The sequence below is a fragment of the Canis lupus genome, chromosome 17 (assembly GCF_048164855.1).
Source record: "Canis lupus baileyi chromosome 17, mCanLup2.hap1, whole genome shotgun sequence".
NCBI lineage: Eukaryota > Metazoa > Chordata > Mammalia > Carnivora > Canidae > Canis > Canis lupus.
In genome coordinates this window covers 61596550-61624523 of record NC_132854.1, presented here as the reverse complement: position 1 = coordinate 61624523, position 27974 = coordinate 61596550, and the positions used below count along the sequence as shown (strand labels likewise).

The window sequence follows — 27974 nt, the reverse complement described above, 5'->3', positions numbered from 1 at the left end:
TGGTTTCAAATCTCATTTGTCTGATATAAGTATGGGTCCTCCAGCTTTCTTTTGATATCCATTAGCATCATAGATTATTTTCTATCCCCTGACTTTCAATCTGTTGGTGTCTATAGGTCTAAGGTGAGCATCTTGTAGTCAGCGTACAGGTGGATGTTTTTTTAATAATAATTTTATTTATGATAGTGTGAGAGAGAGCGAGAGAGAGAGAGAGAGAGAGAGAGAGGCAGAAAATTAGGCAGAGAGAGAAACAGGCTCCCCACCAGGAGCCCAATATGGGACTCGTTCCAAGACTCCAGGATCACACCCTGATTCAAAGACAGAGGCTCAACCCCTGAGCCACCCAGACATCCCGGATCCTGTTTTTTAAGCCCCTCTGATACCATATATCTTTTTATTGGAGCATTTAGTCTATCAGCATTCAGAGTGATTATTCAAAGATATGAACTTTGTGCATTTGTGTTACCGGAAGAGTTGGTGTTTCTGGTGACGTTCTCTGGGCCTTTCTCGTCTTTGTTGCTTTTGGTCTCTTTTTTTCCCCCACTAGAAGAGTCCATCTTAAAATTCCGTACTGGACTGGTTAATTGGTCATGAACTCCTTTATATGTTGCCTGTCTGGGAAAATCTTTCTCCCTCCTTCTCTCCTGTATGACACCCTTGCTGAAGAAAGAATTCATACAAATTGGACTCCAATAAAAAGAAATTTAAAAACATAAAATAAATTTTTGCTATTATGATTGAGGAAAATGGCATTTAGGTTGAAAAAGCAGAAGCTGAAAGAGAGGAGGACAGATTTCACCCTCCGTAGCCTTCATAGGGACCTGGTTTCCTTTCCTAGGAGGGCCCCCCGCCTCCGGAGGATGCTTCCTGCCCCTCTGTCCTCCTTTCTGGAACACAGCAAAGACATCTCCGTACCTCCAACACCTCTGCAGTCATGACTTATAGCGTTTTCCAAATATCCTATTGGGGACAACATTGTAGTGTATGTAGCCATCTGGCTGCTGTTTGACAACATTGGGGGGATTCCGACTTTTGTGGTTTTGAGCTGCGTGTGTGTCTATCACATGCAGCTATCCCATGCAGCCATCAGATCCTCTGGCTGGGTCACCCAAAACCCCGAAATTGTTGGCAGAACATCATTTCTGGTGCTGGCGCTGGGCAGCTAGCTGGGCTCTGTTGCCATGATGGGGCTCACTCATGCAGGAACTTTCAGCTGGAAGGTCAGCAGAGCTGGAAGTTCCGGCTCAGCCACATTCCCATGTACAGCAGTGGGTACGGCCTCCCCTAGAAGGCACGTGGGGAGGTCAGCTGTGTGTGCCTGGAGGTGCCCTTGCAGGGGCTGGTTAGCGCCTAGGTGGTGATCCCTCCTCCTTTCTGGGGGTCTCTCCATGCCCCGTGCACATAGTTCTGGGAGACACAGAAATGGGTTGGCTCTGAATTTTCACACCACAACACTTTATTGGCTTTCTACAGCAAAGGCTCAGAGCCATGAGTTCGTGCCTTCCCCTGGGGAAGGAGACCTTTCTGTCCTTTAAGGGGGGGCAAGAATCACACGGGGTGGGGGGGCGGGTGCTGGAGTCCCCCACCCGGGAGAATGTGTGGACTCCGGGTGGGGGCAAGTGTCCTGAGGTTTCACCCTGATTGACGGTTCTGAGGATAGCAGAGCTGACCTGGATCTGTCGCTCATGGCCTCCTGCTCTGGGTCCCTGCAGGGCATCAGGACTCCGGCTTCAGGCTCTCTGGGGCTGGAGCACCTGGAGGAGTCTGCCTCCTGGTGTGGGTGTGGGTGGGCCCCACCGGCTTACCCTTCCTCTCCCCACACTGGTGGGTCCTGGGATCCCCAGGGCTGCCCTAGATCAGCGACCTGGATCTGTGGGGCACGCCCAGGGCCCAGGAGGCCACATCCAGCTCTGAGAGGGCTCACTCAGCCCAGGGCCAGAATCCAGGGCTGGCCAGGGCCATGGGGGCCTGATTCCATTAGTCTTTGAGTTGGGACTGGTGTGGGCTCAAATCAACCCAGCCCCCAAAGAGCCTAGGCCCAAGTCAGCCCAGGTCCCTCTGGGTTAGGGGCTGGTGTCCTGTGCAGGTTGTGCCGCCCTCCAGGAGGAAGAGTAGGAGGAGGCAGGGCACAGTGCTTCCTCTGCTCCATGCACCTGCACCCACCCTGTCGGGGGCTCCCTGTCTTTCCTCCTCCCTGCAACCCCTGGATACACTATGGGACACCGGGCTTCTGATGGTAGCAGGCTGTCCAGAGAACCATGGGGAGGCTGACCATGTCCCACAGGGGGCAGCTGCACCGGGTCCTTGCTGAGGGGCGATGGTGTGTGAGTGGATGGTGTGTGGGCAGGGGTATGATGGTGGTGGATTGAGGGGGATGGTGTATGGGGGATGGTGTTGGGGTATAGTGTGGGTGGGGTTTGTGTGGGGGTGTGTGGGTTTGAGGGGGATGGTGTAGGGGGGATGCCATGAGGGATAATGATGTAGGGGGATAGTGTGTGGGTGGGGAATGAAGGGGATGGCGTGGGGGGCCTGCAGACACAGGGCATCCCCTTTCTCTAAGATGCACACCAAGACATCTACAGATAAAGGCGACCACAGTCTGGGGTTTATTGTGACACCTGCCTCAGGGGCCCCGTGTGGTCAGTTCAGGGCCCTGGCTGGACTGGGCGCATTATCTGGGGGTCATCATATTATGTATGTTTACAAATTGCAAGTTGTCTCAAATTAAATGCATAGAATTTAGAAATATATAAAGCACCGAGGGTGGGTGTCACTCTGACCCTTCAGACCCTCATCGGATCAATGTGTGTCCTCCTCCAGTCACAGCCATGCAACCTGCCCCCAGGTCCCCTTAATGCCCCCATGGCCCCCACCCAGGCACCTGGTTTCAGGGTGCCGTCCGTCACCCCTTTGGGGATCAGCTCACATCGCAACCCCTGGAGGCCCCATCCTAGTGGCCTCCTCATCCCTGAGACACCAGGGGTAGAGACACGGAGGTCATCCCCAGCACCCTACCATGCCGCTGTGTTTTGTTGGCTGCTGTTCTTCCCCCGGCCTCAGAAGCCCCATGTTCCCTTCCCAGAAGCCACCAGTCCTCCCCCGGGTCCCATTCCCCTGGAACCTCAGCCTCACCCTACCCCGTAGTAGTCCCAAAACATGATGTGACTGCTGAACGTCATGTTGATGTCCAGGTCCACCTGCTTGATGTCCCTGGAGGAGACCAGGGCCTCTTATTTCATTTCCTGTGTGAATACCATGGAGGAGGAGCCAGCGTCAGGGACTCAGACCCTGACATGTCACCAGGTGCCATCCTGGGCAGGGAGCCCAGGGGCCACCATGGGATTGTGTCCTGCGGAATCCTCCTTCCTTCCCCTGGGAAGTTGGGGACGGCGGGAGTGCCCAGCATGCCCATGGACCTGTGTGAGGGCCTGTGCCCAGCTGTTGTGGGCGGGGAGGTGACTGAGGTTCAGCCTGGGTGGGAGGGGACAGGAGGTCAGTCCAGGTGGGAAGGGGACATGGGGGTGTTGTGCACAAGATGGCGAATCCGACAAACCACTAAGGAGCCGACACTGATGCAAACAAATGAGAGTTGTTTTACAAACTCGAGCATGGGTCCAAGTGTACCCCACAGAGTAGAGCAGGGAGTTGGACACCGAGGACGGTTTTAACTTAGTTTTAAGGGCCTGGTCTTGGGGAATCCAGAAGGGCTGGAGCAATTCCTCAAGTTCTGTTCACTTTTTGATATGGGGCCTTCAAGGGCATTGAGCACTCTTCTCATTCTAATAGGGGCTTCCAGCCCTTGGATTCGGCTCAGTTTTTATTCTATTCTGGGGCATTCTGGACATTAAGCTGTAAATTTTTGTTTTTTTCCTGTATCTGAAGTAATGTAAATTTCAGCTCTTCTTCACAGGGGCCTGGGATTGCTGGCTGTGTGCAAATGCTGAACTTAAAGTGGAATGGCCGTAATGTTCTCGGCCTCCCCACGTCCCGTCCCATACTCTCTAGCTCCTGCCGCCCTCCCCAGAGCTCCTAAGAGAGCAATTGCAAATGACCTCAACGTGGCAGCCTGTGTTGGGGGACAAGCCCCGGGATTTGCGATCCGGAAGACCTGGAGATCGGCGTATCGGCTATGCAGCGTGATTTGATGCTGCAGACTCTTATTCCCTAAGGCTATCTTGACAACTGACTTTGTACATAGAAAAGTTCTCCTTTGCCTTTAAAAGATGAGGAGCAAGTCAAAGCATTTTTTCTCTGCCCATCTGATTGCTCAGATTCCAATCTGAGACGTATTGACTTTTAATATGGATAATGTACTATCCGTAGTAGTATTGTTAATATATTCTGACACTAGTAATTCAGAGGGATGAGGCTTTCTCAACTATTTCTTCACAGCTCAGTCACTCATCAGAAAATGCATCTTTATGGATTTGGAAATAACTGAGAGACATTATTACCAATGGTCCTATTATTATGTGAAGGATTCTTCCCTGAAATTCTTCCCCTGTTTCAACTGACACTGAAACACTGTGAACTCTTTGGAAGACAAATGTCAAGGAGATAAATGTTATGCCTTGCTAATTTTAAATGCACTTGCAAATTGGTGTCTATTATAATAGAAGTTTTTTAATCTGATTTTTGCTATTTATTATCCTTTCCTGCTTTTCAGGTTGAGAATGCATTGTACGTGTTCATAAGTGTTTTTCTTTCCTTCTGATATAAAATTTTTACTTTGTTCCCAATGAAGGAACTCTCTAAGAATAAGGCAAAAGTTACTTCAACTATTCTTGAAATGTCTTCACACTTGGAGCCTGATTTATTTAACTCAATTTTCAAAATAAATCTTGTTTATTGGAATAAAAACAAAGATTTATAGGGAAATTGAGAAGATAGTAAGAGAATTCTCATTCACTTGCACTCAATTTTTCCAATTATTGATATATTAGTATGGTTCAAATATTAGCTAATGAATCAATATTAAAATATTTGCATTAACCAAGGACAATGCTTTATTCAGATTTCCTTAGTTTTTGCTAAGTTACCATTCCTCATATCACACTCCATTTGTCCTCATGTTTTCTTAGTCTCCTCTGTATTGTGACAGTCTTTCAGTCTTTCCTTGTTGTCTTTGAACTGGAATGCTTTGAGAAGTAGAGTATTTTGTAAAATTTCCCTCAGTGGGACATGTCTGTTATCTCATGATTGAACTGTTTTTGTGGATTATATACAGAGATATACTGATTTTTTATTATTATCATATAAAGGATAGATACTATCAACATAATTTATCAGTCTTGGTATCCATCTGATCATCTTGCTGATGTAGTGTTTGTCAGCTTTCTCCGTAGTAAAGTGATTCTTTATTGTTATTGTTATTATTATTATTAATATTATATTATCATTATTTTTAAGGTTTTTCATAATATATTTTATAGAAGGAAGTTACTATGTGTATTGCACACATAAGAGTGGGAAGGTATGCTCATGAACTTGAGGGTGGAATGTCTGCACAAATTGTTTGAAATTCTTCTACATGGGAGATTTCTCTTCATTCTGGGTTTGTTTGTGTCTTTTTCAAAGACGCTATTTAATTAATTGAGAGAGAGAGGAGAGAAAAACCATGAGTGAGAGGGGCAGAGGAAGAAGGAGAAGCAGGTTCCCTGCTGAATAGGGAGTCTTCCTTGGGACCTGGATCATGATCTGAGCCTAAGTCAGAAGCTTAACTGACTGAGCCACCCAGGTGCCACTTTTTCTTCCTTCTTTTTTTTTCTTAATAATAAATTTATTTTTGTGTGTGTGTTCAATTTGCCCACATACAGAATAACACCCAGTGCTCATCCCATCAAGTGCCCCCCTCAGTGCCCATCACACATTCACCCCCACCCCAGCCCTCCTCCCCTACCATCACCCCTAGTTCGTTTCCCAGAGTTAGGAGTCTTTATGTTCTGTCTCCCTTTCTGATATTTCCCACACATTCCTTCTCCCTTCCCTTATATTACCTCTCACTATTATTTATATTCCCCAAGTGAATGAGAACATACAATGTTTGTCCTTCTCCGATTGAGTTATTTCACTCAGCATAATGCCTTCCAGTTACATCCACGTTGAAGCAAATGGTGGGTATTTGCCATTTATAATGGCTGATCAAGGCCCACCTTTTCTCTCTCTTCATCTTCTGAGTCTCCTATGATATGAATGTTATTGCTTTAATAAGTGGCTGAGTTCCCTATGTCTGCCTCTGTGGTCCATAACCTTCCTTGTTTTTAAGGCTTCCACTTGGGACTGCATCTCAGTTATAGCATTTTTAATGTTGGCTTGACTAGATTTTAGTTCTTTTATTTCTACAGGAAGGGATTCTCCAGTTTTCTTCTGTGCTCTTTTTCCAGCCCAGCTGCTGTCTTTATAATCATTGTTTTAAACTGTATTTAGACATCATATATGTGAATGGATGAACTTCCTGGCTGTGAGTACTACCTCATGTTATTTTATGAAGGTGAATTTCTCCATCTCATTATTTTTTCCAAAAAAAAAAAAGAAGGAAGAAAAAGAAAAACCAAGAAAAACAATAAATTTGCCCTCATAAAAGAACACCAGATTATTTTGGCCTGCTTGTTAAAAGATTCTAAATCCCAAAATAAGAAACACAATTAAAGTACCATGAAACTAAACATAAGAAATATATAAGGTACATACATAAAATTTAAAATAAGGCAATTTATAAACTAGAATCAAAGAAAATACATGAAAATAAAGCACAAAGTACAAAGGAAGCTAGACCCTACTTTCCAGGCAGAGCTGAAGCTCTGCAGCCTCTGCGGTCCAACAACTTGGTGGCAGCAAGTGGTCTGTGCGTGGTCTGGGAATGGCCCATGGCGCTGATTGTCAGGTGCACATCTGCCTGGGAGATGCACCTGTGGGGTCAGAGGTGGGGTGGGCTTCAGCGCCTCGGCCTCCAGCGGGTGGCACTGTGCTGCTCCCTGAGACTCCGTGCTAATGAGAGGGATGCGGGTGGGGACGCTGGGTCCTCTAGCTCTGGGGCTGAGCATCCCGCCCCCCAGTCTGCAGGCCCACCACAGAAGAGCCGCCAAGCCCTCGGGTCTCTGCTGCTTCTCTCAGAATCCTGCTTTCACTCTGCCCTCATCCGAGTTTCTTTTGGTTTTGTTTTTTATCTCAGTCTGTTGTGTCCAAGATTGCGAATTCGAGAAATCACTGAGAAGCCGACACGAATGCAAACACATGAGGGTTTATTTACAAGATCAAGATAGTGTCCTAGTATACCCGACAGAGTGGAGCAGGGACTTGGACCCCGATGTGGGTTTTTGCTTAGTTTTAAGGGCTGGTCTTGGGGACCTCCAGAAGGGCTGGAGCAATTCCTCAACTTCTGTTTACATTTTGATATGGGGCCTTCAAGGGCATTGAGTTCTGTTCTCATTCTAATAGGGCCTTCCTGTCCTTGTCCTGGGCTCAGTTTTGATTCTATTGTGGAGCTTTCTAGGTCATTAAACTGTAAACAGCAAAGGTTCCACACCTGGAAGGGGGACGTACACTGTCCCTATATGCTGAAGATGCGGTGCTAGAAGAAGGAAACCCGAGAGCCTCTACCAAAACCTGTTAGAACTAAGGAGTGAGTTCAGTAAAGTCACGGACACAAACTGACCCTAGAGCAGAGTAGCCTTGCTGTGTCCCGACAATGAGCACTTAGGAAAAAAATGAAGTTGTGACTCCCTTCTCAGGAGCATCAAGGAGAATTAATAATGAGACTGAACCAAAGGAGCACAAGACTTCTGCACTGAGCCATACCAGGCTCTGGGAGGCCATCCTGGGCTCGTTGGGTGAGAGCCTCATCTTGTGAAAATGTCCGCAGTTCCTGAATCCACCCTCAGATTCAATGTCACTCCTATCAAAATCATGGTGGCAGATCTTCGAAATAGTAAAAAAAAAACCCATAACATCCATCTGCCCCCACAAATGACCCCAGACAGCAAATCAGTATTGGAGAAGCAGGAGAGAGCAGAACGCAGCACTTTCCTATTTCAAATGATGTCACAGAGACACAGGATAAAGCAGTGTGGTTCTCGGGCCCCCAGCTGGCTCTGTTGGTTAAGCATCCGACTCCTGACCTCACCTCTGGTCCTGATCTCAGGGGTCATGAGTTCTAGCCCTGGGCTGGGCCATGGATGAGGCATGGAGCCTATTTAGACAAACAGGACCCACGGTGGGTGGTCCCGGTATAAGCTGAATGAGCAAAACTGAGAGTCTAGAAGGAAATGTGCTCTGATACAAATGATTTTTTAACTTAATTTAATTTAAACCCAATTAACTAATGTATAGTGTATTATACTTTCAGAGGAAGAATTCAGGGATTCACCAGTTGGAGATAACAGCAGTGCTCATGACATCATGTGCCCTCCTTCATGCTGGTCCCCTATTATCCCCAACCTCCAGCGGCCCTCAGTTTGTTTCCTATCATTAAGAGTCTGTATTTCCTGCATCTGTTTTTATCATATTTGTTTTTCCTTCCCTTTACAGTTGTTATCTGCTTTGCTTCTTTAATTCCACCTATGAATGACACCACACGGTCATTCTCTTTCCCGACTGATTTATTTCACTTAACATGATTTCTCTAGTTCTATCCACATCATTGCAAATGGCAAGATTTCCTTCTCTTTGATAGCTGAGTACCATTCCTCTCTCTATGACCATCATCTATCTCCCGTCCTCTTTATCCATCATCTGCCCGAGGGCACCAAGTCTCCTCCCACAGTGTGGCTACTGTGGACCCGGCTGCAGTGGAAATTGGGGTGCAGGTGTCCCGAGTCTCACTGCATCTGTATCTTCGGAGTGAGCTCCAGGCCTTTCACCTGCTGGTCGCAGGGCGGCTCTATTTGTAACTTCCTGAGGAGCCTCCAGACTGTCCAGGGCGGCTACACTAGCCCGCAGTCCCACCCACAGTGGAAGAGGGTTGAGTGAGTTTTGCAGGATGTGGTAAAAGTCTGGTCCACATTTCATTTCGTGTCCTGTGGCTACAATTCCTTATCTTTAAGTATTTCTGGGGAATCCGGGTGTTGGGCTCCATTTCAGTGAGATGTTTCCGAAGCTAACAGGCCACAGCTGGAACCTGGATGAGGCAGGTGTGGCCTCTGGAGCACCCGACTCTTCCTGCATGGCCTCCTGCAGCGTCTGAGCGTCCCGCAGGGGGCGCCCGACTCCAGGCCCCACCCAGGGGTGCGCATGTGCAGTAGGCCTCCTCTGCCTTCACTAACAGGAGCCTGCCTGTGCTGGGGAGGCCTGAGGAGGACATGGGGACGAGTCCACGGTGATGAATCCCAGCCTCCTCAGGACCCGCGGGAAGTCTCATGGGGAAATTGGGCCGCGTTCACGCTGACAGGAGCCCTGGTCTCCTCAGGACCAGCAGTGAGGTTCAGGAAGATGTGGGCCCGCATCACGCTGCCAGGAGGCCTGGGCCGCCTCAGGTCCTCGGGGAGGCTTCAGGAAATTGTGGGCCCGCATCTACGCTGACAGGAGCCCCTGAGCTGCTTCAGGACCCAGGGGGACACTCCAGGAATATGTGGCACCGCTTCCACTCTGGCAGGAGCTCCAGGCCCCCTCCGGACATAAGTTGAGGCTTCTGGAAGCTGGGTGCCGCATTCACAGTGACAGGACCCCCATCATCCTCAGCACCTGCACTTTGGCTTTGGGACGTATGGGGATGTGTCTATGCTGATAGGAGCCCTTCCTCAGGACTTGCGGTGAGTTTTCTGGGGGATGTGGGGCCATGCTCAGGCTGACAGGACCCCCCGGCCTCCTAAGGACCTGCTGTGAGGTTTCCAGAGGATGTGAGGCATAGTCCACAGTCATAGGAGACCCAGCGTCCTCAGGACCTGCTGACTATGACTCAGGAACATGTGGGGCCACGTCCGCACTCACATGATCCTGGATTACTCAGGACCCCGTGGAGGACTCTGGAGGCGCCATTGGGGGCCACGTCCATATCAGAAGGGACTACTCACAACCATAGGGTAAGTGAATGGGTAGAATAAATGGTAGGGTCAGGGGAGGGGAGGCAGTTGGTGGTTAGGCTTAGGTTAGATGTTAGGAGTTATGATTATGCTTATGGTTACGGATTAGAGGTTAGGTGAGGCATAAGTGTAAGGGTCAGTAGTTAAGAGTTAGGATGGGAGTTAGGGTTAGGGACAGGATTTAGAGTTAGGGTTAGGGTTTAGGCTCTAGGGATTAGGGCAGGAGGTTTGGAGTTGGGGTTAGGGTTATGGTTAGAGTTAGGGTTGAGCTTAGGTTTGCATTTAAGGTTAGGGGTTAGGGTGTGAGTTAGGGTTAGGGTTAAGGGTTAGGGGTTAGAGTTAAAGAAGGGCTAGGTTTAGGGTTAGGGCGAGGGTTAGGGTTAGGGTTAAGATAGGGATTAGGGCTAGGGTTAGGGTTAGTGTTTGGTTAGGGGTTAGGTTTAGGTTCAGGTCAGGGTCAGGGTACGGATTTGGAAAAGGGTAAGAGATACAGTTAGGGAGTGGGTTAGGGGTTAGTTTTACGGTACGGGTTAGGGTACAGTTTGGGGTATGAGATAGGATTAGTATTAGAGTGTTAGGGTTAGGGTACTGGTTAAGGTTAGGAATAGGATTTGAGTATATTAAGTTAAGGTTAGGGTTAGAGGGTAGGCTTAGGTTTAGATTTAATTTAGGGGTCAGGCCTAAGGGTTTAGAATAGGTTTAGGAGTTAGGGTGAGGGTTGGCAGGAAGGTTTAGTGAATGTGTTTTGGTCTTGGGGTTTGTGTTTGGTTTTTGATTAGTGATGGATCTTGTTTAAGGTTTAGGTTAACATTAGGATTAAGTGTAGGGTTAGGGTTATGTCTGTGTATGGTTAGACTTTGGGTCTTGGCATGTGCCTCACTGGGACTCCTAGTATCTTGGGCAGTTTAGTTTTATGCACTCTATTTAGGTTTTGGGTTCAAATTAGCCTGACTCCACCAAGTCAGTGGCCTCCCCAGAGAATCAAAATCCAGGCTTCTGCTGGGGTCAGAATAGACATGGCAGGCTTCTCCTGAGCTGAGCTAAGGAGGGGATTTGTGCCTCTAAATACTCTATTTGGATTTTCAGTTGCCTTTCTGATTTTATCTCTTGTGTGCACATGTTTCATCAATCCTACCAATTATCATTTTAAAGTTTTACTTGAGGGATCCCTGGGTGGCGCAGAAGTTTGGCGCCTGCCTTTGGCCCAGGGCGCGATCCTGGAGACTCGGGATCGAATCCCACGTCGGGCTCCCGGTGCATGGAGCCTGCTTCTCCCTCTGCCTATGTCTCTGCCTCTTTCTCTCTCTCTTTCTGTGTGACTATCATAAATAAATTTAAAAAAAAATTAAAAAAAAATAAAGTTTTACTTGAATTCCTGTTTGTAAACACAGTATGATATACTTTCAGGTTTACCACATAGTGATTCAACCCTTGGATACAACGCCTGGTACTGGTCACAGGTGCCCTCCAGTATCCCCATGCCCTGATTCCCCTTTCCCCCACCATCCTCTGGTGTTGATTAGTTTATTCTCTTTGGTTAGAGTGTGTATCTTGGTTTGCTTCTCTCATCCCCCCCTCTGCCCCTTTGCCAGTTTGTTTGGTTTTTTAAAATTCACATGTGAATGCCATTGTATGGTATTTGGTATCTGTCTTTCTCTGACTGACTGAGTTCATTTAGCATAAGTCCTTTCCACTTCTCCCACATCATTTTAAATGGCTTCATTTCATCCCTTCTGATGACCCAGTGATGTCACAGTGTGTATATTTAGCACATCGTCTCTGCCCATTCATCTGTCGATGGACATCTGGGCTGTATCCACAGATTGGCTTTTGTTGATAACACTGCTGCAAACACTGGGCTGCGTGTCCCTCTTCCAATCTACTAAACTACTTTTGTATCCTTGTGGTAAATACCTAGCTGTGCAATTTTTGAATCATAGGTTAGCTCTATTTTTAACTTCTTTTTATTTTATTTTTTTATGATAGTCACAGAGAGAGAGGCAGAGACACAGGCAGAGTGAGAAGCTGTCTCCATGCACCAAGAGTCCGAAGTACCATTCAAACCCAGCTGTCCAGGATTGCGCCATGGGCCAAAGGCAGGTGCCAATCTGCTGCACCACCCAGGGATCCCCTATTTTTAAAATTTCGAGGACCCTCCACACTGTTTTCCACAGTGGTTGTACATTTTCGCATGCCCACCAGGAGTGTAAGGGGGCTCTCCTTCTCCATAGCCTCACCAACACCTGTTGTTTCTTGTGCTGTTAATTTTAGCCAATCTGACGGCTGTCAGGTGACATCTCATTGTGGTATGCATTTCCCTGATGATGGGTGATGCTGAGTGTCTCTCCGTGTGTCTGGTGGCCATCTGGAAGTCTTGTCAGAGACAAAGTCCATTCATCTCTTCTGCCCATCTGTAGTTGGATAATTTGTGTTTAGGATGCTGAGATTTATATTTGCTTTATGTATTTTGCATACTAACTCTTTATTGGATGGGTTGTTTATAAATATCTCCTCTCATTTTGTATGTTGCCTTTTAGCTTTGGTTCTTTCCTTCACTTTGCAGAAGCTTTTCAATTTGATGAAGTCACAATAGGATATTTGCTTTTGTTTCCCTCACCTCAGAGGCATATCTAGAAAGAAGATCCAATGGCCAATATCAAAGACGTTGCTGCCTATCTTTTCTTCTTTGTATATGGTTTCAGGTCTCACATTTAGGTCTTTCATCCATTTTGAATTTATTTTTTATATATATGGTGTAAGAAAGTGGTCCACTTTGATTCTTCTGCATGTGGCTGCCTGGTTTTCCCAACACTATTTGTTCTTTTCCTGGGGTCAGGGTTAGGGTTTGTTGAAGAGACTGTCTTTGTGCCATTGGATATTCCTTGCTGCCTTGTTGTCGATTAATGGATCACAGAGTTACAGGTTTGTATCTTGTTTCGGCTTTCCATTCTGTTCTGTTGATCTAAGCGTCTCCTGTTGGGAGATCCTTGATTGCTTATTCAATTTCTCTGCTGGTTATATGTCTGTTCAAGTTCCTTATTTCTTCCTTTTTCATTTTTGCTATGTTATATATTTCCAGAATTGATCTATTTCTTCCAGGTTCTATGTTGCTGGCATATAATTTTTCATAATGTTCTCTTATAATCGTTTCTATTTCTCTAGTGTTGGTTGTTATTTCTCTTTTCCCATTTGTGATTTTATTTGGGTCCTTTCTCACTTTTTATCTTTTTTCTTTTTTAAATATTTTATTTATGTATTCATGGGAGACACAGAAAGGCAGAGGTAAAGGCAGAGGGAAAATGAGCCTCCAGTGGGCCCTGATGTTGGACATGATTCCCCCGGACCCCGGGATCATGACCTGAGCCAAAGCAGATGCTCAACCCCTGATGCACCCAGGTACCTTGCTGATTCAATTCCTTTGCTCATTATGGGTCTGTTCACATTTTCTATTTCTTCCTATTTCAGTTCTGCTCGTTTGCACATTTCTAGGGATTTGTCCATTTCTTCCAGGTCTTCCAGTTTGTTTGCGCATAATTTCATAGTATTCCCTTATAATTGTCTAATTTTGCTGGTGTTGATTGTGATCTCTCTTCTCTCATCTGTTATTTTATTTATTTAGGTGTTTTCTCTTTTCTCATTGATAAAGCTGGCTAGAGCTTGATCCATTTTATTAATTATTTTGAAGAACCAGCTCTTAGATTCGTTATTCCATTCTACTGTTTTGTTGTTTCTGTATTGTTTATTTCTGCTGTCATCTTTATTTTTTCCCTTCTTCTGTAGGCTTTAGGCTTTGTTTGCTATTTCTTTTCCAGCTCCTTTAGGTGTAGGGTTAGGTTGTGTATTGGAGACTTCTTGTTTCTTGAGGTAGTCCTGTATTGCTATGTACTTACCTCTTAGGACTGCCTTTGCTACATCCCAGAATTTTGGAAAAACATATTTTCATTTTCATTTGTTTTAAATTTCCTGTTTAATTTCCTGGTTGATCCATTCATTCTCTAGTAGGATGTTCATAATCTCCACGTATTTTTTGTCTGTCCAATATTTTTTTTCTTACTGTCGACTTCGAGTTTCATAGCATCGTGTTCCGAAAATGTACAGCATGTTATATCAACCTTCTTGTACCTGTTGTACCTGTTGAGGTCTGATTTGTGGGCCATGATATGATCTGTTCTGGGGAATGTCCCATGCGCACTTGAAAGGAATGTGTATTCTGCTTTAGAAAGAAATGTTCAGACTATATCTGTTGAGTCCCTGTGGTCCAGTGTGTCAAGGCTATTGTTCCCCTGTTGATTTTCTGCATAGACGATCGGTCCATTGCCATAAGTGGGTGTTAAAACCCCTGTCATTGTATTATTATCAGTGAGTTCCTGTATGTTTGTTGTTAATTCGTTTCTATATTTAGGTACTCCCATGTTGCAGCATAAATATTTAGTTGTTGGATCTTTTTTTTTTAATAAATTTATTTTGTATTGATGTTGAATTGACCAACATTCCGAATAACACCCAGTGCTCATCCCATCAAGTGTCCCCCTCAGTGCCCATCACCCATTCACCCACACTTCCGCCCTCCTCCCCTCCCAGCCCCCCTAGTTCGTTTCCCAGAGTTAGGAGTCTTTATGTTCTCTCCCTTTCTGATAATTCCTACACAATTCTTCTCCATTCCCTTATATTCCCTTTCAGCATTATTTATATTCACCAAATGAATGAGAACACACACTGTCCTACTCCGATTGACTTACTTCACTCAGTATAATACCTTCCAGTTCCATCCACATTGAAGCAAATGGTGGGTATCTGTCATTTCTAATGGCTGAGTAATATTCCATTGTATACATAAACCACATCTTCTGTATCCATTTATCTTTTGATGGACAGCGAGGCTCCTTCCACAGTTTGTCTATTGTGGACATTCCTAATATAAACATCAGGGTGCAGGTGTCCGGCATTTCATTGCATGTGAATCTTTAGGGTAAATCCCCAACAGTGCAATTTCTGGGTCGTTGTGCAGGTCTATTTTTTTCTCATTGAGGGACTGCCACAGAGTTTTCCAGAGTGGCTGCACCAGTTCACATTCCCACCAACAGTAGTTTCTATATTTAGATACTCCCATGTTGGCAGCATAAATATTTAGTTGTTTGATCTTGATAGAGAGTCTTTTTAATTATGAAATAATGCCCTTCTTCATCTCTTCTTACAGTATTTGTTCTTTCTTTTTTGAAATTTAAATTACTTATTTATTCATGAGAGATACACAGAGAAGCAGAGGAAGGAACATAGCAGAGTGAGAGGCAGGCTCCCCAAAGGGAGGCTGATGTGGGACTCGATCCTGGGATCCCAGGATCACACCCTGAGCCAAAGGCAGATGCTCAACCACTGAGCCACCAGGTGTCCCCCAGGGTTTGGTTTCAAATCTCGTTTGTCTGATATAAGTATGGGTCCTCCATCTTTCTTTTGATATCTATTAGCATCATAAATGATTTTCTGTCCCCTGACTTTCAATCTGTTGGTGTCTATAGGTCTAAGGTGAGCCTCTAGTAGGCAGCGTACAGATGGATGTTGTTTTTTAATAATAATGTTATTTATGATAGTGTGTGTGTGTGTGTGTGTGTGTGAGAGAGAGAGAGAGAGAGGCTGAAAATTAGGCAGAGAGAGAAACAGGGTCCCCACCAGGAGCCCAATATGGGACTCGATCCCAGACTCCAGGATCACACCCTGAGTCAAAGGCAGAGGGTCAAACCCTGAGCCACCCAGGCATCCCAGATCCTGCTTTTTAAGCCACTCTGATACCCTATATCTTTTGATTGAAGCATTTAGTCTATCAGCATTCAGAGTGATTATTCAAAGATATGAACTTTGTGCATTTGTGTTACCGGAAGAGTTGGTGTTTCTGGTGACGTTCTCTGGGCCTTTCTCGTCTTTGTTGCTTTTTGTCTCTTTTTCCCCCACTAGAACAGTCCGTCTTAAAATTCCTTACTGGACTGGTTAAGTGGTCCTGAACTCCTTTATATGTTGCCTGTCTGGGAAAATCTTTATCTCTCTTTCCCTCCTGAATGACACACTTGCTGAAGAAAGAATTCATACAAATTAGACTCCAATAAAAAGAAATTTAAAAACAACAAAAAAAAATTCTTGCTAATATGATTGAGGAAAATGGCATTTAGGAGGAAAACCAGAAGCAGAAAGAGAGGAGGACAGATTTCACCCTCCGTAGCCTTCATAGGGACCTGATGTCCTTTCCTAGGAGTGCCCCCCATCCGGAGGATGCTTCCTGCCCCTCTGCCCTCCTTGTTGGAACACAAGCAGGCACATCTACGTGCCTCCAGCACCTCTGCAGTCATGGCTTATAGCGTTTTCCATGTATCCTATTGGGGACCACGGCTTAGTGTATGTAACCATCTGGCTGCTGTTTGACAACATTGGGGGGATTCTGACTTTTGTTGGTTTTGAGGTGCGTGTGTGTCTATCACATGCAGCTATCCCATGCAGCTATCGGATCCTCTGTCTGGGTCACCCAAAACCCCAAAATGGAAAAAAAAAAAACCCCAAAATGTTTGTCAGAATATCATTTCTGATGCTGGCACTTGGCGGCTAGATGAGCTCTCCTGGCTTCGCCGGGGCTAACTCGTGCAGGAACTTTCAGCTGGAGGGTCAGCTGAGCTGGAAGTTCTGGCTCGGCCACATTCCCATGTCCGGCAGTGGGTCAGGCCTTCCCTGAAAGGCACGTGGGGACGTCAGCTGTGTTTGCCTGGCGGTGGCCCTGCAGGGGCTGGTTGGGGCCTAGGTGGTGCCCCCTCCTCCTCTCTGGGGGTCTCTCTACGCCCCGTTCACAGAGTTCTGGGAGACACAAAAATGGGCTGGCTGTGCATTTTTGCACCACATCACTTTATTGACTTTCTACAGCAAACGGGCTCAGAGCCGTGGGTGCGTGCCTTCCCCTGGAGAAGGAGACCTTTCTGTCCTTTAAGTGGGAGCAAGAATCACACGGGGTGGGTGGGCTGGTGCTGGAGTCCCCCACCTGGGAGCATGTGTGGACTCTGGGTGGGGGCATGTGTCCTGAGGTTTCAGCCTGAGTGACGGTTCTGAGGACAGCAGAGCTGACCTGGACCTGTAGCTCATGGGCTCCTGCTCTGGGTCCCCGCAGGGCAGCTGGACCCCGGCCTCGGGCCCTCTAGGGTCCCAGCACCTGGAGGAGCCTGCCTCATGGTGTGGGTGCGGGTGTGGCCCACCGGCTTACCCCTCCACTCCCCACACTGGTGTGTCCTGGGATCCCCAGGGCTGCCCTAGATAAGCGACCTGTATCTGTGTGACATGTCCAGGGCCCAGTAGGCCACATCCAGCTTTGAGAGGGCTCACTGAGCCCGGCGCCAGAATCCAGGGTTGTCGAGGGCCATGGGGGCCTGATTCCATTAGTCTTTGAGTTGGGACTGGTGTGGGCTCAAATCAACCCAGCGCCCACAGAGCCTGGGCCCAAGTCAGCCCAGGTCCCTCTGGGTTAGGGCCTGGTGTCCTGTGCAGGGTGTCCCACCATCCAGGAGGGACAGAGGGTGGAGGCAGGCACAGTGTGTCCTCTGCACCACTCTCCTGCACACACACTGTCCAGGGCTCGCTGCCTTCCCTCCTCCCTGCAACCCCTGGTACTCAATGAGACACCCAGGCTTCTGATGGGAGCAGGGTATCCAGAGAACCCCGGGGAGTCTGAGCATGTCCCACAGGGTGCAGCTGCACTGGGTCCTTGCTCAGGGCCGATGGTGTGGGGGCATAGGTATGATGGTGGTGGGGTGTGGGGGATGGTGTAGGGGGGATGGTGTTTGAGTATAGTGCGGGTGGGGATTGTGTGAGGCTGTGTGTGTGTGAGGGGGATGGTGTAGGGTCTATGCCATGGGGGATGATGATGTTAGGGGATGGTGTGGGTCTGGGGAATGGGAGGATGGTGTGGGGGGCCGGCGGACACAGGGCATCCTCTTTCTCTAAGATGCACACTGAGACGTCCACAGATAAAGGCGACCCCAGTCTGGGGTATGCTGTGACACCTGCCCCTGGGGCCCCGTGTGGTGAATACAGGGCCCTGGCTGGACCAGGGGCATTATCTGGGGGTCATCATACAATGTATGTTTACAAATTTCAAATTGTCTCAAATTTAATGCATAGAATTTAGAAATATATGAAGTCCTGAGGGTGGGTATCACCCTGACCCGTCCGACCCTCATCAGATCAATGTGTGTCTTCCTCCAGTCACGGCCATGCACCCTGCCCCCAGGTCCCCTTACTGGCCCGACGGCCCCCACCCCAGCCCCCTGCTTTTCAGGGGGCTGTCCCTCACCCTTTTGGGGTTCAGCTAACATGGCAATCCCTGGAGGCCCAGTCCTAGTGGCCTCCTCATCCCTGAGACCCCGAGGGTGGGGGCACAGTGTTCATCCCCAACAACCTACCATGCAGCCGTGTGTTGTTGGCTGCTGTTCTTCTCCCAGGCTCTGAAGCCCCATGTTCCCTACCCAGAAGCCCCCGGTCCTCCTGGGTCCCAATCCCCCTGGCCCCTCAGCTTCACCCTAACCCATAGTAGTCCCAAAACATGACGTGACTGCTGAATATCCTGTTGACGTCCAGGTCCCCCAGCGTGATGTCCCTAGAGGAGACCAGGGCCTCCTCCTTCATTTCCTGTGGGAAAACCGGGGAGGAGGAGCTGGCGTCAGGGACACAGACCCTAACCTGTCTGTCCTGGGCAGGGAGCCCTGGGGCCACCATGGAGTGGGTACTGCCAAAACCTCCTTCCTTCCTCTGGGAGGCCAGGGACGGTGAGAGTGCCCACCGTGCCCATGGGATATGTGTGACGGCCTGTGCCAAGCTGTTGTAGGGAGGGAGGTGACTGAGTGTCACCCTGGGTGGGAGGGGATAGCAGTTCAACCAAGGTGGGAGGGGACATGGGGGTGTTGTGACCAAGATTGCGAATCCAAGAAACCACTAAGGAGCTGACACCAATGCAAACACACAAGGGTTGATTTCCAAACTCGAACTTGTGTCCAAGTACACCCAACACTGCGGAGCAGGGACTTGGACCCCGAGGTGGGTTTTAGCTTAGTTTTAAGGGCTTGTCTCGGGGTCCTCCAGAAGGGCTGGAGCAATTCCTCAAGTTCTGTTTACATTTTGTTATGGGGCCTTCAAGGGTATTGAACTCTGCTCTCATTCTAATAGGCGCTTCCAGCCCTTGGCATGGGCTCAGTTTCATTCTATTGTGGGGCTTTCTAGGACATTAAGCTGTAAACTTTTGTTTGTTTGTTTGTTTTTTTCCTGTAACTGAAGTAATGTAAATTTCAGCTCTTCTTCACAGGGACCTGGGATGGCTGGTCTTGTTCGAACACTGAACTTAAAGTAGAAAGGCCTTCATTTTCTCGGCCTCCTTGCATCCAGTCCCATCCTAGCTAGCTCTTTCCCCTTCCCTGGAGCTCCTAAGAGAGCAATTGCAAATGACCTCAGCTTGGCAGCCTGTGTTGGGAGACAGGCCCAAGGATTTGGGATCAGGAAGACCTGGGGCATGGGCGTCCCAGCTGTGCAGTGGGATTCGATGCTGCAGACTCTTATTCCCTAAGGCTATCTTGACAACTGACTTTGTACATAGAAAAGCTATCCTTTATCTTTAAAAGATGAGGAGCGAGTCAAAGTTATTTTTCTCTGCCCATCTAATTGCTCAGATTCCAATCTGAGACGTATTTCCTGTTACTAAGAATAATTTACTATCCGTAGTACTATGGTTAAAATATTCTGACACAAGTAATTCAGAGGGATGAGGGTTTCTCATCTCTTTATTCACAGCTCAGTCACTCATCAAGAAATGAGTCAATTTTCAAAATAAATCTTATTTATTAGGAAAAAAACAAAGATTTATAGGGAATTGAGGGAATTTATAGGGAAATTGAGAAGATAGTACAGAGCATTCGCATGCATTGGCACTCAATTTCTCCAATTATTGATATCTTATATTAGTACGGTACAAATATGAGCTAATGAATCAATATTAAAATATTCGCATTAACCAAAGACCATACTTTATTCAGATTTCCTTAGCTTTTGCTAAGTTACCATCCCTCATATCACATTCCATTTGTCCTCCTGTTTTCTTAGGCTCCTCTGGATTGTAACAGTCTTTCAGCCTTTCCTTGTTGTTGTTGAACTGGAACACTTTGAGAAGTAGAGTATTTTGTAAAATTTCCCTCAGTTGGGACATGTCTGTTGTTTATCTCATGACTGAACTGTTTTTGTGGATTATATACAGAGATATACTGCCATTTTCATTATATCATATAAAGGATAGATACTATCAACATGATTTATCAGTCTTGGTATCGATCTGATCATCTTGCTGAGGTAGTGTTTGTCAGCTTTCTCCGTAGTAAAGTGATTCTTTTATTATTATTATTATTATTATTATATTATCATTATTATTTTAGGTTTTTCATAATATATTTTGCAGAAGGAAGTTACTATGTGTTTTCCACACATAAGAGTGGGAAGCTATGCAAATGAACTTGAGTGTGGTATGTCTGCACGAATTGTTTGAAATTCTTCTACATGGGAGATTTCTCTTCCTTCTGAGTTTGTTTCATTTTCAAAGATGTTATTTATTTATATGAGAGAGAGAGAGAGAGGAGAAAAAGCATGAGCAAGAGGGGCAGAGGGAGAGGGAGAAGCAGGTTCCCTGCTAAACAGGGAGCCTGCCTTGGGACCTGGATCATGATCTGAGCCTAATGCAGAAGCTTAACTGACTGAGCCACCCAGGTGCCACTCCTTTCTTTCTTTCTTTTTCTTTCTTTCTTTCTTTCTTTCTTTCTTTCTTTCTTTCTTTCTTTCTTTCTTTCTTTCTTCTTTCTTTTTCTTTCTTTCTTTCTTTCATTCTTTCTATTTCTTTCTTCTTTATTTATTTCTTTCTTTTATTTTAATAATAATTTTATTTTTATTGGTGTTCAATTTGCCAGCATACAGAATAACACCCAGTGCTCATCCCGTCAAGTGCCCCCCTCAGTGCCCATCACACATTCACCCCCACCACCCGCCCTCCTCCCCTTCCATCACCCCTAATTCATTTCCCTGAGTTAGGAGTCTTTTTTTTTAATTTTATTTATGATAGTCACACACACAGAGAGAGAGAAAGAGAGGCAGAGACATAGGCAGAGGGAGAAGCAGGCTCCATGCATCGGCAACCCGATGTGGGATTCGATCCCGGGTCTCCAGGATCGCACCCTGGGCCAAAGGCAGGCACTAAACCGCTGCACCACCCAGGGATCCCCTGAGTTAGTAGTCTTTATGTTCTGTCTCCCTTTCTGATATTCCCACACATTTCTTCTCCGTTCCCTTATATTCCTTTTCACTATTATCTATATTCCCCAAATGAATGAGAACATACAATGTTTGTCCTTCTCTGATTGACTTACTTCACTCAGCATAATACCTTCCAGTTCCATTCACGTTGAAGCAAATGGTGGGTATTTGTCATTTTTAATGGCTGAGCAAGGCCCATCTGTTCTCTCTCTTCATCTTCTGAGTCTCCTAAGATATGAATGTTATTTTTTAATAAGTGGCTGACTTCCCTACGTCTGTCTCTGTGGTCCATAACCTTTCTTGTTTTTATGGCTTCCACGTGGGACTGCATCTCAGTTATAGCATTTTTAACGTTGGCCTGACTAGATTTTAGTTGTTTTACTTCTACAGTAAGGGATTCTCTAGTTTTCTTCTGTGCTCTTTATCCAGCCCAGCTGCTATCTTTATAATCATTGTTTTAAAATGTAGTTAGACATCATATATGTGTATTGATGGACTTCCTGGCTGTGAGTACTATCTCATGTTATTTTATGGAGGTGAATTTCTCCATTTCATTACCTTTTCCAGAAAAGAGAGAGGGAAGAAAAAGAAAAACCAAGGAAAACAATAACAACTGCTCTCCAAAAAAAAACACCAGATTATTTTGGCCTGCATTTCAAAAGATTCTAAACCCCAAATATGAAACACAATTAAAGTACCATGAAAGTAAAATTAAGAAATATATAAGGTAAAAAAAAGAAAGAAAGAAATATATAAGGTACATACATAAAATTAAAATAAGTCAATTAACAAAAAAATCAAGGAAAATAAATGACAATAAAGCACAAAGTACAAAGGAAGCTATATCCTACTTTCCAGGCAGAGCTGAATCTATGCATCTTCTGTGGTCCGACAAATTGGTGGCAGTGAGTGGTCTGTGCAGGGTCTGGGGATGGGCTCTGGCGCTGATTATCAGGTGCACATCTGTGTGGTAGATGCACCTGCGGGGTCAGAGGTGGGGTGGGCATCAGCACCTCTGGCCTCCAGTGAGCGGCACAGTGCTGCTCCTTGAGACCGCCCCTGATTGGCCGGATGCGGGTGGGGTCTCTGGGTCCTCTGGCTCTGGGGCTGAGCATCCTGCCCCCCAGTCTGCATGGGTCTCCACAGAAGAGCTCCCAAGCCCCTGGGTCTCCGCGGATTCTCTCAGAACCCTGCATTTACTCTACCTGCGTCTGAGCTTCTTTTGGCTTTGTTTTTTTTATCTCAGAGTGTTGTGCCCAAGATTGTGAATCCGAGAAACCACCGAGAAGCCGACACTGATGCAAACACATGAGGGTTTATTTACAAGCTAGAGCTTGTGTGCAAGTATACCGGACAGAGTGGAGCAGGGACTTGGACCCCGAGGTGGGTTTTAGCTTAGTATTAAGGGCTGGCTAAAGGGACCTCCAGAAGGGGTGGAGCAATTCCTCAAGTTCTGTTTACATTTTGATATGGGACATTCAAGGGCATTGAGCTCTGTTCTCATTCTAATAGAGGCTTCCTGTCCTTGGCCTTGACTCAGTTTTGTTTCTATTGTGGGGCTTTCTAGGACATTAAGCTGTAAACTTTTGCTTTTTCCGGTAACTGAAGTAATGTTAATTTCAGCTGTTCTTCACAGGGACCTGGGATGGCTGGACTTGTGCTAACACTGAATTTAAATTGGAATGGCCTTAATTTTCTAGGCCTCCATGCTTCCAGTAACATCCTATCTAGCTCCTTCCTCCTTCCCCAGAGCTCCTAAGAGAGCAATTGCAAATGACCTCAGCGTGGCAGCCTGTGTTGGGGGACAGGCCCAGGGATTTGGAATCAGGAAGACCTGGGGCACGGGCTTCCCAGATGTGCAGGGGGATTCGATGCTGCAGACTCTTATTCCCTAAGGCTATCTTGACAATAGACTTTGTACATAAAAAAGCTCTCCTTTGTCTTTAAAAGATGAAGAGCGAGTCAAAGCATTTTTTCTCTGCCCATCTGGTTGCTCAGATTCCAATCTGAGACATATTTCCTGTTAATAAGGATAATTTACTATCCGTGGTACTATGGTCAAAATATTCTGACACAAGTAATTCAGAGGGATGAGGGTTTCTCATCTCTTTCTTCACAGCTCAGTCACTCATCAGGAAATGCATCTTTATCGATTTGGAATGAACTGAGAGACATTATTACCAATGGTCCTATTATTTATGTGAAGGATCCTTCCCTGAGATTCTTCCCCTGTTTCAACTGACACTGAAACACTTTGAACTCTTTGGAAGTCAAATGTCAAGGAAATAAATGTTATGCATTGCTAATTTTAAATGCACTTGCAATATGGTGTCTATTATACTAGAAGTATTTTTATCTGATTTTTGCTATTTATTATCCTTTCCTGCTTTTCAGGTTGAGGAGACATTATACGTGTTCTTAAGTGTTTTTCTTTCCTTTGATCTAAAATTCTTAATTGTTTCCATCAAAGGAACTCTTTAAGAATAAGGAAAAAGTTAATTCAACGATTCTTAAAATGTCTTCACACTTGGAGCCTGGTTCATTTAAGTCAATTTTCAAAATAAATCTTATTTATTAGGAAAAAAAACAAAGATTTATAGGGAAACTGAGAAGATACTACAGAGCATTCGCATGCACTTGCACTCAATTTCTCCATTATTGATATCTTATATTAGTACGGTACAAATATGAGCTAATGAATCAATATTAAAAAATTAGCATTAAACAAAGACAAAAAAAAAACAAAGACCATAGTTTATTCAGATTTCCTTAGTTTTTGCTAAGTTACCAATCCTCAAATCACATTCCATTTGTCCTCTTTCCTTAGGCTCATCTGGATTGTGACAGTCTTTCAGCCTTTTCTTGTTGTTGAACTGGAACACTTTGACAAGTAGAGTATTTTGTAAAATTTCCCTCAGTTGGGACATGTCTGTTGTTTATCTCATGACTGAACTGTTTTTGTGGATTATATACAGCGATATACTGCCATTTTCATTATATCATATAAAGGATAGATACTATCAACATGATTTATCAGTCTTGGTATCGATCTGATCATCTTGCTGAAGTAGTGTTTGTCAGCTTTCTCAGTAGTAAACTGATCTTTATTATTATTATTAATTATTATTATTATATTATCATTATTATTTTAAGGTTTTCATATTATATTTTGTAGATGGAAGTTACTATGTGTATTCCACACTTAAGAGTGGGAAGCTATGCTCATGAACTTGAGGGTGGAATGTCTTCACAAATTGTTTGAAATTATTCTACATGGGCAATTTCTCTTCCTTGTGGATTTGTTTGTTTGTTTCTTTTTCAAAGATGTTATTTATTTGAGAGAGAGAGTAGAGATAAAGCATGAGTGAGAGGGGAAGAGGGAGAGGGAGAAGCAGGTTCTCTGTTGAACAGGGAGCCTGCCTTGGGACCTGGATCATGATCTGAGCCTAAGGCAGAAGCTTAACTGACAGAGCCACACAGGTGCCACTCTTCCTTCCTTCCTTCCTTCCTTCCTTCCTTCCTTCCTTCCTTCCTTCCTTCCTTCCTTCCTTCTTTCTTTCTTTCTTTCTTTTTCTTTCTTTCTTTTCTTTCTTTTCAATACAGCAACATCTGAGGAATTCTTCCCTCAGATGGGAGCTACATACTAACTTCCAAACCTGAGAACCTACCTGAAAGCTCACTCTCGGGAACTTCCCTCTCGGAGTTGTGTCTCGAGGTGCAGTAAACCGGTATTCATGGAACATCCTGAATTACAATGCTGCCACGTTCTCATGCCCATCAGAACGCAGTTAGTAGAAAGCTGGCCTCCAGGCATGCCTCCTTTGAAAGCTGAGCTCAGGGCAGGAGCCTCCCACATCCTGTCTGCCCGTAGTTGTAGCTGCTAACATCCTTATATTAGGTGTTCGGAGAGGTTGGAGAAATGCAGTGGAAGTGTCAGGACTGTACTCATATGTATCTGAGTTCAATAGAGCGATTTCCAATATCCATGTTCAATTAGAGTGTAGCTCCTGTATACCTCGTCTCGATTAGTGTCTAGCAGACATTGGCCTGCAAAGCAAACACACTTCTGCGAGTTCAACTTATGGCCTGTACCTCCCCCATCTTGACTGCCTGTATGTTCCACGTCCACAGCATTTCGTTGTATCCGGGACAGTAGCAGAGTGAAAACCACGTGTCTCCCTTGTAAATTTTGTGCGTAGCAGACAGCTGCCATCAAGGCATGCACGCTCCTTTGGATTGAGCTTATGGCTTGTATTTCCACATGCTGACGGCCTGTATGCTTCACTTCCAAAGGATTTCGTCCAATACGGGACGCAAGTTTTGCGAGAGGCAAGTGTCTCTTAGTTCCATCCAGCGACTTCTGAGGAATTCCTCCCTCAGAGGGGTGCTACATACTAACTTCCAAACCTGAGTACCTAGCTGAAAGCTCTCTCTCTGCGGAATTTCCTTCTGCGAGATGAGCTTACACGCAGTCCTTCCCAGTTCCACACTGCCTGCAGATGCAGTTATGAACATCCTCACTAGACAGGTTTTCAGAAGCTCATGGGACACAAGGGCCAGCTGTAGGCTTCAAGGTTGTGTCTCCAGGTGCAGTAAAGCGGTATTCATTGTAAGCATACCTCCTTACAATGCTGTCACGTTCTCATGGCCATCAGAACGAGCTAGTAGAAAGCTGGCTTCTAGGCATGCTTACTTTTGAGAGCTAAGCTCAGGTCAGGACCCTCCCTCATCCTTCAGCCTATAGAGGTAACTGCTAATATGCTTATGTTAGGTGCTGGGAGAGGGCGGCGAAATGCTTGTGGAAGTGTCAGGCCTGTACTCACGATTATCTGAGTTGAATACAGCGATTTCACACGGGCTTCTTCAAAGAGTGTAGCCAGTTTCTAACTCCCATGTACAACTGGGTAGCAGACATCTGCCTCCCAGGCGTACACACTTTTGAGAGTTGAGTTTATGGCCTGTATTTCTCACATCCTGCCTGCAGGTACCCTTCGCTGCAAACAGGCCTAGGCTCGAGGCGTGACGGAATTGTTGTGAGAGATAAGTGGAAAGTCCTGGCACACAAGACTAGTGCCTCCCAGCTCAATCCAGCGATTCCCAGTAATTCCTGTCTTAGACAGGTGCTACATACTAAGTTCCATATGACAGAAGCTAGCTGAACCCCGAGTCCAAAAGCATCTCTCTTCCAAGAGTTGAGTTCACACCCAGTCCCTCACAGTTCCACACTGCCTGCAGAATGAGTTTTGAACATCTTCACCTGAGACGTTTGTCAGAAGCTTATGAGACGCAAGTGGAATAATGCTGGCCTGGAAGGTATCTCCAGGTGCAGGAGAGTGGTATTCTTCGAACCTCCTGTGTTAGAAGACTGCTATGGTCTCACGGCCATTAGAACGAAGCTAGTGGAAAACTGGCTTCTAGCCTTGCTCACTTGTGAGATCTGAGCTCAGGGCAGGACCGTCCCGAATCCTGGCTGCCCATAGTCATAGCTGCTAACATCCTTAAGTGAGGTGCTGGGAGATTTGGAGAAATGCCAGTGGAAGTGTAAGGACTCTACTCACGTGTATCTGAGTTCAATACAGGGATTGCCAATGTCCTTGTTCAATTAGAGTGTAGCTCGGGTATACCTCGCCTCGATAAGTGTCTAGCAGACATCGGCCTGCAAAGCGTACACACTTCTGAGAGTTGAGCTTATGGCCTGTACCTCCCCGATCCTGACTGCATGGACGTTCCACTTCCACAGCATTTGGTGTATGCAGGAGAGGAGCGGAGTGAGAACCAAGTGTCTGCCTTGTCAATTTCGCGCCTAGCAGACAGCTGCCTCCCAGGCATGCACACTCCTTTGGATTGAGCTTAGGACTTGAACCTCCCACAGGTTGACCGCCTGTACGCTATGCTTCTAAAGGATTTCGTTCGATACGGGAGGCAAGTTTTGTGAGAGGCAAGTGTCTCTTAGCTCCATCCAGCGAATTCTGAGGAATTCCTCCCTCAGATGGGATCTCCATACTAACTTTGAAACCTGAGTACCTGGCTGAAAGCTCTGTCTCTGGGGAACTTCCCTTTCAGAGATGAGCTGACACGCGGTCCTTCCCAGTTCCACACTGCCTGCAGATGCAGTTACGAAAATCCCCACTAAACATGTTTTTCCGAAGCTCATGGGATGCAAGGGCCAGCTGCAGGCTTCAATGGTTGTGTCTCCAGGTGCAGTAGAGCAGTATTCATGGAACGTCCTGCCTTACAATGCTGCTACGTTCTCACGGCCATCCGAACGAGCTAGTAAAAAGCTGGCTTCTAGACATGCTTCCTTCTGAGAGCTGAGCTCATGGAAGGACCCTCCCACATCCTGCCTGCCCATACACGTACCTGCTAATATGCTTATGTTAGGTGCTGGGAGAGGTCGGTGAAATGCATGTGGAAGTTTCAGACCCGTATTCCCGATTATCTGAATTGAATACAGCGATTTCAAACGGCCTTCTTCAAAGAGTGTAGCTAGTTTCTAACTCCCATGAATGAGTGGGTAGCAGACATCTGCTTCCCAGGCGTACACACTTTTGAGAGTTGAGCTTATGGCCTGTATTTCACACATCCTGCCTGCAGGTACACTTCACTGCTAAAAGGCCTAGGCTCGATGCATGACTGAAGTGTTGTGAG

At 46.1% G+C, this 27974-nt stretch overlaps 1 long non-coding RNA gene across 2 annotated transcripts; it reads left to right on the top strand.

Moving 5' to 3' along the window:
• The first annotated feature begins 9001 nt into the window (after window positions 1–9001).
• Window positions 9002–24272, top strand: LOC140608249 (uncharacterized). Of its 2 annotated transcripts, none has more exons than XR_012010285.1 (3): window positions 9002–9746; window positions 22573–22709; window positions 24154–24272. It is a non-coding gene; the product is annotated as an uncharacterized lncRNA (long non-coding RNA). The 2 variants fall into 2 exon arrangements; XR_012010284.1 differs by lacking the exon at window positions 9002–9746 and adding an exon at window positions 9762–10016.
• The last annotated feature ends 3702 nt before the right edge of the window (window positions 24273–27974 follow it).